Source organism: Podarcis muralis, chromosome 2, assembly GCF_964188315.1.
Source record: "Podarcis muralis chromosome 2, rPodMur119.hap1.1, whole genome shotgun sequence".
Taxonomy (NCBI): Eukaryota; Metazoa; Chordata; class Lepidosauria; order Squamata; family Lacertidae; genus Podarcis; species Podarcis muralis.
In genome coordinates this window covers 26131686-26142969 of record NC_135656.1, presented here as the reverse complement: position 1 = coordinate 26142969, position 11284 = coordinate 26131686, and the positions used below count along the sequence as shown (strand labels likewise).

At 42.1% G+C, this 11284-nt stretch overlaps 1 long non-coding RNA gene across 2 annotated transcripts; it reads left to right on the top strand.

The window, feature by feature from the left end:
* The first annotated feature begins 221 nt into the window (after positions 1-221).
* On the top strand, positions 222-5927 carry LOC144326908 (uncharacterized). Of its 2 annotated transcripts, XR_013391796.1 has the most exons (3): positions 222-323; positions 3205-3582; positions 5553-5927. It is a non-coding gene; the product is annotated as an uncharacterized LOC144326908 (long non-coding RNA). The 2 variants fall into 2 exon arrangements; XR_013391795.1 differs by lacking the exon at positions 5553-5927 and having other exon boundaries at positions 3205-3657.
* The last annotated feature ends 5357 nt before the right edge of the window (positions 5928-11284 follow it).

Genomic DNA, 11284 nt, shown 5'->3' with positions numbered 1-11284 from the left:
CACACTGCCCCAAACTGTCCGCCCTCCGCCTTCCCCTCAGCTGTAGGGCGGCTGAGTGGGAGGAGGCAGGCAGACTCCTCAGAGGCCCCACGGAGCATCCTGCCACAGATTGCCTTGCCCCATGGGCAACTGGCGCAGGGCACATGCGCTGCCCCAGGCACCCGATTCTCTTGGTCCATCGCTGACTCCAGCCCTAGTGGCAGACAGGCACATTCTTGCAGGGTTAGCCTAGTACCCACTTGCCTGCTGTACTTGCTTGGAATGGAAGAGTATCCCAGAAGCACAGGCCAACACATTCAATGAAGGAGCAATATAGGCAGGAGGTAAGTTGGGGTCACTCTTGGTGTTTGTGGGTGAGGAGAAGGAGAGAGAGGGAGAGAGGGAGGGAGATACTTCCAATCTTAAATTCACTTTGTGATTTTTTAAAAAGAAGTCTGCATGGAGATCTGTGTGCATTTTGGTCCACATCTTTCCAAATATAGTCGTACCTTGGATCCCGAATACCTTGGTACTCGGACTTTTTGGTTCCTGAATGCTGCAAACCTGGAAGTGAGTGTTCTGGTTTGTGAAAGTTCTTTGGAACTCAAATGTCCAACAGGGATTCCGCGGCTTCCAACTGACCGTGCTTTGGTTTTCAAACGTTTTGGAAGTTGAACGGACTTCCGGAACAGATTTCGTATGACTGTACACATATATTTTTTGGCAAGCATTTCCCTCCAATATGAGGCATTTTTGTATATTATTTTCACTAATATATGCATTTTTGTGTGTGCAATTTCCTCTAAAATACATGCATTTTGCTTGGAGATCTGCTTTGTAAATTTTGTAGAAGTGCAAATGTCAAAGGTTAGCTGTGTTTCAGTTTGGTTATTGGTTCAGCATATATATATATATATATATATATATATATATATATATATATATCTATATATCTAAAACTGCAGAAAACATTTAAATTCACAGCATTCCCATCATTCAGGTACTGTGTCCTTCTACAAGTTGCCAGATGGTCTGTCCTAAGAAAACCCTGACAACCCAGCCATGGTCTTGTCATCTTGTGACATCCTGTCCTGTCTGGCCTTTGCGCACAAGAGGATGGCTGGTTCTCCAAGAATAGGCTTGTAAAGGGCACTCTGTTCACACAACGCTTATAATACTTTGCTCAAGAATAACTCGGAGATTAAAGTATCACACTTTCCCTGCAAGATCAGGTGGTGTGCAAGGGGGTTATCCTGTTTTACTGTCGTAACAACTAGATAGGTTGGGGTGACTTGCCAAGGCCACCCACTGAGCTCCATTGCTGAGCAGGGATTTGAACCAGGTTGCTTTGGCCCAGCGCCAGCACCCGATCCACTGCACCACTTAGGCTATATCTTATAAGTGCCATAAGTAACTTTAAAAATGTTTTAAAAGCAATAAACGGGAAAATAAAAAATCTATAGGAATTACACCAGCACAAGCCAGTGCTGTGCTGGAATATGTCCTCCAGTTTCTCCCAAGTGTTTTATTCCCCTGGAAAAGAGGCTTCCATTTTTAAACCTCGTTCTCAGGGCACTCTCAGGGAAGAAGTTTAAGGTATATTTTTAAAAATATGTTAATATTTAAATTTTAGAATAGCTTTGGAAGTGGATATAGGCTGTAGGGTTAGAAGTAGAAGATAGTTTATTTTAAAATAATATTATTTGTAAGCGATAAAATGTGAAGTTATTTTAAGTCTGATTTAAAAAAAGAAGATGGTTAGAAACTATGATATATGTAAACTGCTAAAGATGAAGTAAAATGAAAATCAGATAGGTGGGACTTGGGGAAGCCCACTTAACAATGTTTAGAAAAATAAGGTTATGACAAGAATTTGTTTGTATTGTTTGTTTTTCTGTTTGTGTTCTTTATTTATGTTATAAAATGAATATTTTTTTTAAAAAAAACACAAAAAGAAAACCAAAACAAACAAACAATTTGTGCTGGCTCTTTGTCATCTTCCCATTGTAAATTATGCATTCCGAAGCCCATGAAAGATATGTTTGGCTACTTGCGTTGAGGAGGTCAGTATCCAGGGAGGGTATGTGGAGATTGTTTCCACCCCTCACCAGCCCCAAGCCCTGCTAGCTACTGGCTCTGGTCAAACTCATAGGCATGTAGCCTTTGAATGCCACCAACCGTTGTGTGAGGCTGCCAGGGTGAATAAAAGTTGAGGGCAACTGTGAGCCCCTAAAGCCCAAAGTTTCACATGAACTGAGTTTGCCCCTTTTGGATTTGCTTCCAGATCTTCCACAATGTGTCTGAGGCTTCTGCGGCAGGCAAACATTTAAAATGCTCGAAAACAACTATTTTGGAGGGCTCGAGATTCTGTTTTCTCTGAGGTTCCAAAATGACACGGGAGGCAAGACCCCTTGTGGCCGAAAATTAAGATTTACATTGGAATTGGATCCCCACGGTACAGAACGCGAGCAACACCCTTGCCCCTCTGGAGGCTTAACCTTTTGCAAGCACCATTTCCTGGCCAGTGACTCCAAAGAAAATAGAACTCCTGGTTGGTATTTAATGGAAGTCTGCAGAAAACTTGTCAAAATACACCACTACGCCTGTCAGATGCTTGGGACAAGACCTCTACAGTAGTTTCCAGAAACTGAGCTCAATTACTTACACTTTAAATTATCTTTAATTGTCGCATGTGAGCTACAGGGGAAAAAAAATCCCCCCTCTGAAGCAAGACCCTAGCTATTAAGGATCACCTCATAATTGCAGCTTTAATAAGTGTACTGTAGCAGGTCAGCAGTGGAGGTTAGCATGGGGTATAGCTAGGTGAAGCCCACTGCTTAATATGGGTAAGTGAAAGTGACACATCACTATAGTTTGATCAATTACGTATGGGTAGTTTAGACTGTAAACTTTTTAGTGCATGTAATTACCTAGCCAGATGTTTTAATTTAGGCCTTCCCCCCTCCCTACCTCACACTCCTCCTCAGCCCTCAAATCCACTTTCTCCCCTTCTTCTTCAGCATGAAACTTCCAGAAGGATGAGTCACTGCTGCTGCTACCGAATCTCCCCCAAATCAAAACTCAAAGGGAATGTTGATATTTTACTCAGGTGAAACATGTGTAGGGACATGTGAAGGAATGCCAAAAGAATGATAATAAGGTTTGCCAGGTTTCACTTGGCATTTATGAAACAATAACAACTCGACATTTCTTGTTGCGAAGCAGGAGGGAAACCCCATTCCCAAACCAGAACAAAACAGAAGGGGAACCTTGCAGAAAATAAAACAAAACAAAGACCAAGATCAAAGAAGGCAATGGGGAGAGCTGAGAAACCTCGCCAAAAGGGAAGATCATGCAAACACGGCACGACTCCATAGCCCCCAAACCAGGACATGTCCATTTGTCTCACCTCCTACCCATGCCAAAAAAAGAAGACGGCCGAGTTGATAAAGAGCAGATCGTGAGAGGCAGGCGGAAGAACAACTTGTCCAACGTTATTAGCTCCAGCAAAAAAGTAGCAGAGCTTTAAGAAAATGGGAGTGGTTGCATATTGTTGCTCCGTTTAAGATGCCCACGAGTCTTGTAGTCCATGATTACTATTTTGTAAGTGTTGAAAGAAAATGTTAGTGTTATGTGTTAATTTACTTGGTTTAAAATAAAAAGTGTCCAAAACAATAATTCAGGCAGTAGCGGAAGGTATGGTGGGATGGGTATGGCATCACTAACCTGATCTCCCAACAGCTGAGTTGTGGCTGCTTACTGGGAGAATAGTGAAGAAGGCCAGTGCGCAAACACACTGGCAGGAGCACTGGATTGGCTCTGCTGGTGCATTTGCACTGAGCTGGCCTCCCTGCCATCTTGCAACCCATATCCTCCAAATAAACAGTGGTGTCTCAGCTACTGCAAGGTCAAGCGAGTGCTCAGTCCCCACCTACCCCACTATCCACTTCTGAATGCAAGTGTGGATAGCTTCTCATAAAACTGTTCATCTGAGCCATTTATCAAGGCCGCCTTTCAGCACCCAAGACAGTTCACAACATAAACACATAATCTTGAAACAATAAAAAAGATAAGTAGAATCAGCATAAAAACAAGGTAGCAACAACAAGAAACAGAAAAGCTAACAGATAAAAACCATTAATAGTAAAATGATAATGTATTGACTATCTGCCTTAAAAGCTACATGCTGGGGACCAGTTGAAACTTTCTGTAGAAGGAAAGGGAGGGAGGGGAACACACACACACACACACACACAGAGAGAGAGAGAGAGAGAGAGAGAGAGAGAGAGTGTTCTGCAGCCAGGGGTCTCCCATGAAATTTGCCCTCTCTATTGTTACCACTGGCACTGTTCCCTAGCAGAGGAACACAGAGCAGAGACTGCAATGAGAGAGGGGGGAGTGAAATAGTGTACACATATTTTTAATCACAAGTAGTGTAAACATGAAATAATTAATAACCCTACAACTGATAACACAGGAAATTATGTTTTGCCACCAGACCATCTGGTGTAAATTGCCACAGCCACATTAAACGGGCTTAGCAATTTATATTTCAAGCATGAGATGCCGTTTTTAATCACAGTGTATTCTTATCTCTTGTTTTTCCAATAACGTAGGGTGAGGAATTTCACACAACTAAGCTACCAAAGTTCTGTGTCCAGTAATTCAATCTGTGAAGTCTTCCAGTGAACCAGCAGTCTTAACTGAGTCCTGCCCCCATGTCTTCTAAATGAACCTCTCTTCCCATCTAACAACAGCCACACCTTTCTCTGTGATCTTCAGTGTTTGATTCCATCTTTGGCAGTTTCCATTTCTCCACAAAACCATTCCCTCCAACATTTTCCCAATGAAAATAGGGACGTCCTATTTAACAACAACAACAACACTCCACCCATCTGACTGGGTTGCCCCAGCCTCTCTGGGCAGCTTCCAACATATATAAAAAACATAATAAAATATAAAACATTTTTTAAAAAACTTCCCTATACAGGGCCACCATCAGATGCGTTATAAAGGTTGTATTGTTACTTATCTCCTTGGATTGGGGGTCACAGTCAGGATATGCTTTTCACAGCATGGCTTTCTTCTAGAATCCCTTATAGCAGGCGTGGGGAACCTCCAGCCTATGGGCCAATTTTGGCTTGGCATGGGTCCTAATTTGGTCCATGAGGCTGTTTACACCAAACCACTGCCACTTGCCCAGAACCTGACACCATAGGACGTCTATTGGTTTACTCAATTTTTGCCTCTGACCCCTACACACTACTGTCATGTGTGCACACATACCGAAGGTTCACCATGAAGTTAAGAAGGTCCCCATCTTTGGTTCAAAGAAACTGAAAGAAGGTCTTAGCAGAATGTCTAGGGCTACTTAAAATTATGGATCTAGCAACCACCTCTGTTGAAAAAGGCCACTGCCATTAGAATATGAAACTTTCCCTTTTTGGAAGATGAGTTGAGTCAGTTTAATGTTTCTTATTTTCCACAGCTTATCACATTAATAGCTGCTTTTCTCTCACCTACTCGCTCTCCCACTTCCCTCCTTCCTCTCCCCTCTCTCTCCTACCTTACAGAACATTCGGAATCGGACCAAACATAACTTGAGTCACACACTCTGGGGACTGAAACATGCAGGGAAAACAATGAAACAAGACTGTTTATAAAGCCTTCAACACATTAGCTGGTGGAGAGGAGCCCAGGTTTCCATGTAAAAGAGTTCTAAATGGATGAAAGTGGTATGAAGCACATGGAAAATACAGAAAATGTGGAATAAGTAATAAAATCACAAATAAAACAAATACAGTAAATTGGGAATACCGTTGTAACGCATAATGATTTGTGTCCCTAAGAACACAAAACGAGCTAATCTATGGAAAAGCACATAGTTTCCTACTATGTGGGAGGGAGGGAGTGCAAGCAACCATTAGTGATGTGGCTGGATGGGGGTATCGAAGGGGTGTGTGTGTGTGTGTGGATCAGGCGTCAGAACTTAGAACACGTTCCATGGGACTCTTGATTTTAATCATTCAATAGGGTCTAGGTCAAGGCCAGCTTTCTCCAACCGGGTGCCCTCCAGATGTTTTGGACTACAACTCCCATCAACCTGAGTCAGCATGGCCGATTATTAAGGATGATGGGTACTGCAAGTCCATATGGAGGACATCAGGTTGGAGGGGAGTCTGGTGTGGACAATTCTGTAGCTACTGGCTGTTTTCTTGCATTGCCTCAAACTTCACGGGAATCAGAGAGGCCTGTGTTGCTTATCACCTAAGGCCTTGTCCACCCCTCCGTCTGTCTGGACTAAAGGACATTTGACCAGATGTCCCCAAGACTCCCTGCTGCACATTTCACTGGGGATAAATAGATGAAAAATTCATTGCTGTAGAGAGCCTTCCATTATTAAAAGGCCTCTCCATCACCCCCCCTCCATCACATCCCAGGGTAATGCTGTGATTTTCCACGTTGGCATGTGTGTATGCTGGCAAGGTTCTCCCATTCACCTGGAAAGGTTGCCAAAGCCCTGAAGCGGCATCTGCATCCTATTGTCTGCTCTACCGATGACTCTAGGGAGTTGCAGGGCTGTTGCGCAATCAGGGAACTTATTCCAGAGCGCTCGTTCCAGCCTTGTGATATGCCACAAGTTTAATTGCAAAGGTGCAAAGTAATCAGCAGAGGAGTATGTTGATCTGCTACATGGCTGCATCTAGCCTTTGCGAGATCCAAGAGCTCTTGCTTTCTTTGGCAGCCATGGCCGCCATTTGTTTCCCATTTTGTTTAAAGTGGATGTTAATTTCATGCCAGACTAATAAAAGTGGAAACTGCAGCCTCCTTCCCTAAACAGAGTAGCCCAAGCATACAGACCTGATGTGTTAGTGACACTTATTAAGATGAACACGCAGTGAAAGGGTACCACCCCATGATCTAAAACATCACTATGCAAATGCTGCTTATGTGACTGAATCTCACCTGGTCTGAAAACCGGCTAAAGGGTGGTGTCTTGGTACTCACGGAATCCTGTGGCTCTTTATAACCACTGACCCTTGTCCCACCTGAAACATGATGCAAAAGTAGAAAATCACGGGAGAGCCATTTTATGGCAAGAGGCTTTATGGTTCTATCTGTGGGTATTTGATGGAGGGGAAAGCGAATCTTACAAAAAGTATAAAAATCTACACTGAAGCTCAGTCTGTTATTTTGAGCTGAAATACCACCATGTTAGGTTCTGTTTGAAGACTGATAGACTCAATAAATACCTCAGTGTTTTAACTTTATTCCCAAACGCCTCTGCTTTCTCTGCTCTATTAACTGCAGTTCTGGCCATAGTTTATGCTTTGCAAGAAAGAAAATACTATGAGTTATCACTTTATTCAGCCATTAAAATCACCATCTTTTCTTTCTTTTACCAGAAGGATCATTGCCCCTTTCTTGATCAGAAAAAAACCATTCTATATATACAATGCGCATGTGTGTGCGCGCGCACACACACACACTTCTTGTTCTCTTATACAGTGGTACCTCCAGTTGCGAATGGGATCTGTTCTGGAGCTCTGGCCAGATCCCGAGGAATTCTCAACAAGGAGGTGCCGCTTCTGCGCATGTGTGTGGCATGTAGAGCGTTTCTGCTGCTTCTGTGCATGCACGCAGCACGTAGAGCATTTCTGCGCATGCGACGAAATCCGGAAAAATACTTCCAGGTTTGCCATGTACGTATCCCAAAGGATATGTAACCAGAGGTGAATGTAAGTAGAGGTACCACTGTAAGGGCAATGGTGTCCACCTGAGAGGTGCTGGAACTGAGTTCTAGCTGGGAAAAAAAGCCCTACTCAGAAGCATCATTGGGTACCATTTCCAGCATGGCATTTGTAGTGTTTTCTCCATTCTGAACTGAAGGCAGATATTACTGCAGTGCTTCTAGAAGCAAATGATGCTATTGGGCATTACTAAGGCACATCATTTATAGCTAAGGCAGGCCCCACAAGGCCTATCCTTAGGAGTAGTGAGCTATCTATTCTACCAGTTACCATCCTTTAAAATTTTATTTTTTTACTAGGGAAGGGTGAAAACTGGTAGGAGAAGGTGACCATAGTTCACTTTTTTTAAAAAAAGGTATCCTGGCTGAATGTTCAAAAAGTCCCTTGAGTTTTTTTGAGTGTTCATAAAGAGGTGGTATTCCTATGGATGCTAGTTAATGGGGATCACAAGCTAGAGAATTGTTATTGTGCTCAAATCCATCTTGTGGGCTTCACCCATCTGGCTGGCTATTGTCAGAACAAAATGTTGTACTAGATGGATCTTTGGCCTAACTCAGCAGGACTCTTAAGTACTTAATACTAGAAAAATTCAAATGATTTTTGACATGAGCCAGATTGGTTTATTTGTTGAGGACAATGCCCAGACTATCGTCTTCCAAAGCAACTACTCTATTCTGAACTTAATAATGAAAAGCGTAATGCTGGTGGTCAACAAAAGAGGTTTAAAGACTCTCTCTCGAGGCAAATCTAAAATAATGTAGTATAAACACCAACAACTGGGAAACACCGGCCTGAGAGCGCTCCAATTGGAGAACAGCCTTTACCAAAGTTGTCATGGGCTTTGAAGATGCTCAAACTCAGAATGTAAGGGAGAAACATGCTAAGAGGAAGGCACGCTTGGCAAATCCACACCATGATCAACTTTTGCCCGGAAACCTATGCTCCCACTGCGGAAGGACGTGTGGATCCAGAATTGGCCTCCACAGCCACTTATGAACTGACTTTTAAAACCGTGTTTATGGAAGACAATCTTACTTGGCTACGAATGATTGCCAAAGAAGAAAAAGAAGACTATCCACTACCTTGTCCTGGAGAAACATAAAGGGAAAGACTTATTTATTTTATATTAATTTCAGAAAAGTTTGTCTCAGCAGTGGAAATTTCTGCATCAGGGACAAAGTGTCTTCATTTATCAGTAATAAAGCCAACAATTTCTTTAAAAAGAAACACGCACAAATTTAATTTTTTATCACCACTTCTCATAATTTTATTTTCCTACAAGCTTTCCCCCAAAGTTCTCTGAATAGTATTACTAAACTGCATGCAAATATTTCTCCATTTCCCAATAGCTGCGTGAGTTGTACTCAGCTTTGCAGACAATGGGCTATAACACAAATGGATCAATATGGACAAGGAAATTCTGCAATAAAAAACACCTTTCCACATAACTCTGTTTTATTGCCCTCCAGCTATCACCCGCTTATCTTTGTTTTACTGTGGGGAAAGCAACTATGGCAGGAATTTGAAGACAGTATTGCACAACACTATGTTTTGGTTACACAAACCAAGGTCAAAGATGAAGATTTATGGAAACCCCTTCCTTGCAAAAGACAGCTACTGCCTTCATCTCACAACCTGCCGTATTTGTGATGTTTCATGGATTACTTGCAACCCACCGCAGAACAGAAATATATTTATCTCATGTAGATTCAAAACCATCCCAAAACTATTTCATTTTTAATTTACTCAAGCCAGCCTTGTCTCTGCTTAATCCATCAATACAAATCTGTGTGTTCCTGGACCAGAAATTGAGGTTGTGGGGTAGGGAGAGGAGACAAGAGGAGCTGCTGGTATCATTCATGCACAAAATCTTTGAGACGTTGTATCAAAGTTGTAGGGAGAAATATTGGGAAAACTCTGAACTTTCTTACAAATGGAATATGAATTTGTTGTACAACCATGAAATAATTGTACAACGTTCAATCACGGTTCCCTCACTGCGAGAAGCCAAGTTACAGGGAACCAGGCAGAGGGCCTTCTCGGTAGTGGCACCTGCCCTGTGGAACGCCCTCCCACCAGATGTCAAAGAGAACAACTACCAGACTTTTATAAGACATCTGAAGGCAGCCCTGTTTAGGGAAGCTTTTAATGTTTGATGTATTACAGTATTTTTATTTTTTTTTGGAAGCCACCCAGATGGGCGGGGTATAAATAATAATAAATTATTATTATTATTATTATTATTATTATTATTATTATTATTATTATTATACGTTTCAGCCATACCACAAGCCAGTCACTAGGCTTGCCACCATTCCCCACCCCCATAAATGATAAATAAAGTACAGTGGTACCTCAGGTTACATACGCTTCAGGTTGCATATGCTTCAGGTTACAGACTCCGCTAACCCAGAAATAGTACCTTGGGTTAAGAACTTCGCTTCAGGATGAGAACAGAAATCGTGCTCCAGCAGCACGGTGGCATCAGAAGGCCCCATAGGCTAAAGTGGTGCTTCAGGTTAAGAACAGTTTCAGATTAAGAACAGACCTCCAGAACGAATTAAGTACTTAACCTGAGGTACCACTGTATCATAAATTAAAAATTATGTTCAGGTTGAATAGTCCAGACCTTCCAGTTCCAAGTCCTTCTTTGGGAAATCTAGTAGCTATACAAGACTCCAACAAGCTACTATGGAATCCAGCAAATGTTTACCCATGAAGTTTTTACCACTCTCTGTAACAGGTACACATATTATAACAGATATCTTGCAGGTATAAAATCACAGAGACTGAGCACTATGCACTTAGTAGTAAAACTTGCAACAGTCCAGCTAAAGGTGTTTCTACAATCATGCCATCTTTTGGGAAATATCTGCCAGTTGCTGTCCTTTAAGAGCATAACTTCAGTTTATACTCCCATTTCCTACTTCCCACCAATTGCTTCTAAGAGCACTAATAATAATAATAATAATAATAATAATAATAATAATAATAATTTATTTACACCTCACCCATCTGACTGGGTTTCCCCAGCCAGTCTGGGCAGCCACCAACAAAATATTACAAACACAATACAGTATTAAACATTAAAAGCTTCCCTAAACAGGGCTGCCTTCAGATGATTCTAAAAGCCAGGTAGTTGTTTACTTCCTTGACATCTGATGGGAGGGCATTCCACAGGGCGGGCGCCACTACCAAGAAGGCCCTCTGCCTGGTTCCCTGTAACCTCACTTCTCGAAGTGAGGGAACTGCCAGAAGGCCCTCGGAGATGGACCTCAGTGATGGTTTCTTTGCTTTTTCATTCAATTTTTCTCAGAGTATAGGCTAGCACAATACTGCCGACATCTTTCCAAATGGCTACCCCTGAAATAGACAAACTGGGAAAACCTCCCAATTCACAAGCCAAACAGTAAACTAATTTTTCCTATATATATTCGCAAACTAGGAACTTTATAATAAAGTTGCAAAGAGTCAAAACTCCGAAACAAGGAAAAACTGACAAAAACTTATTTGCCACACAATGGGATTCAACTGGGTGTGGGTGGGACTATTCA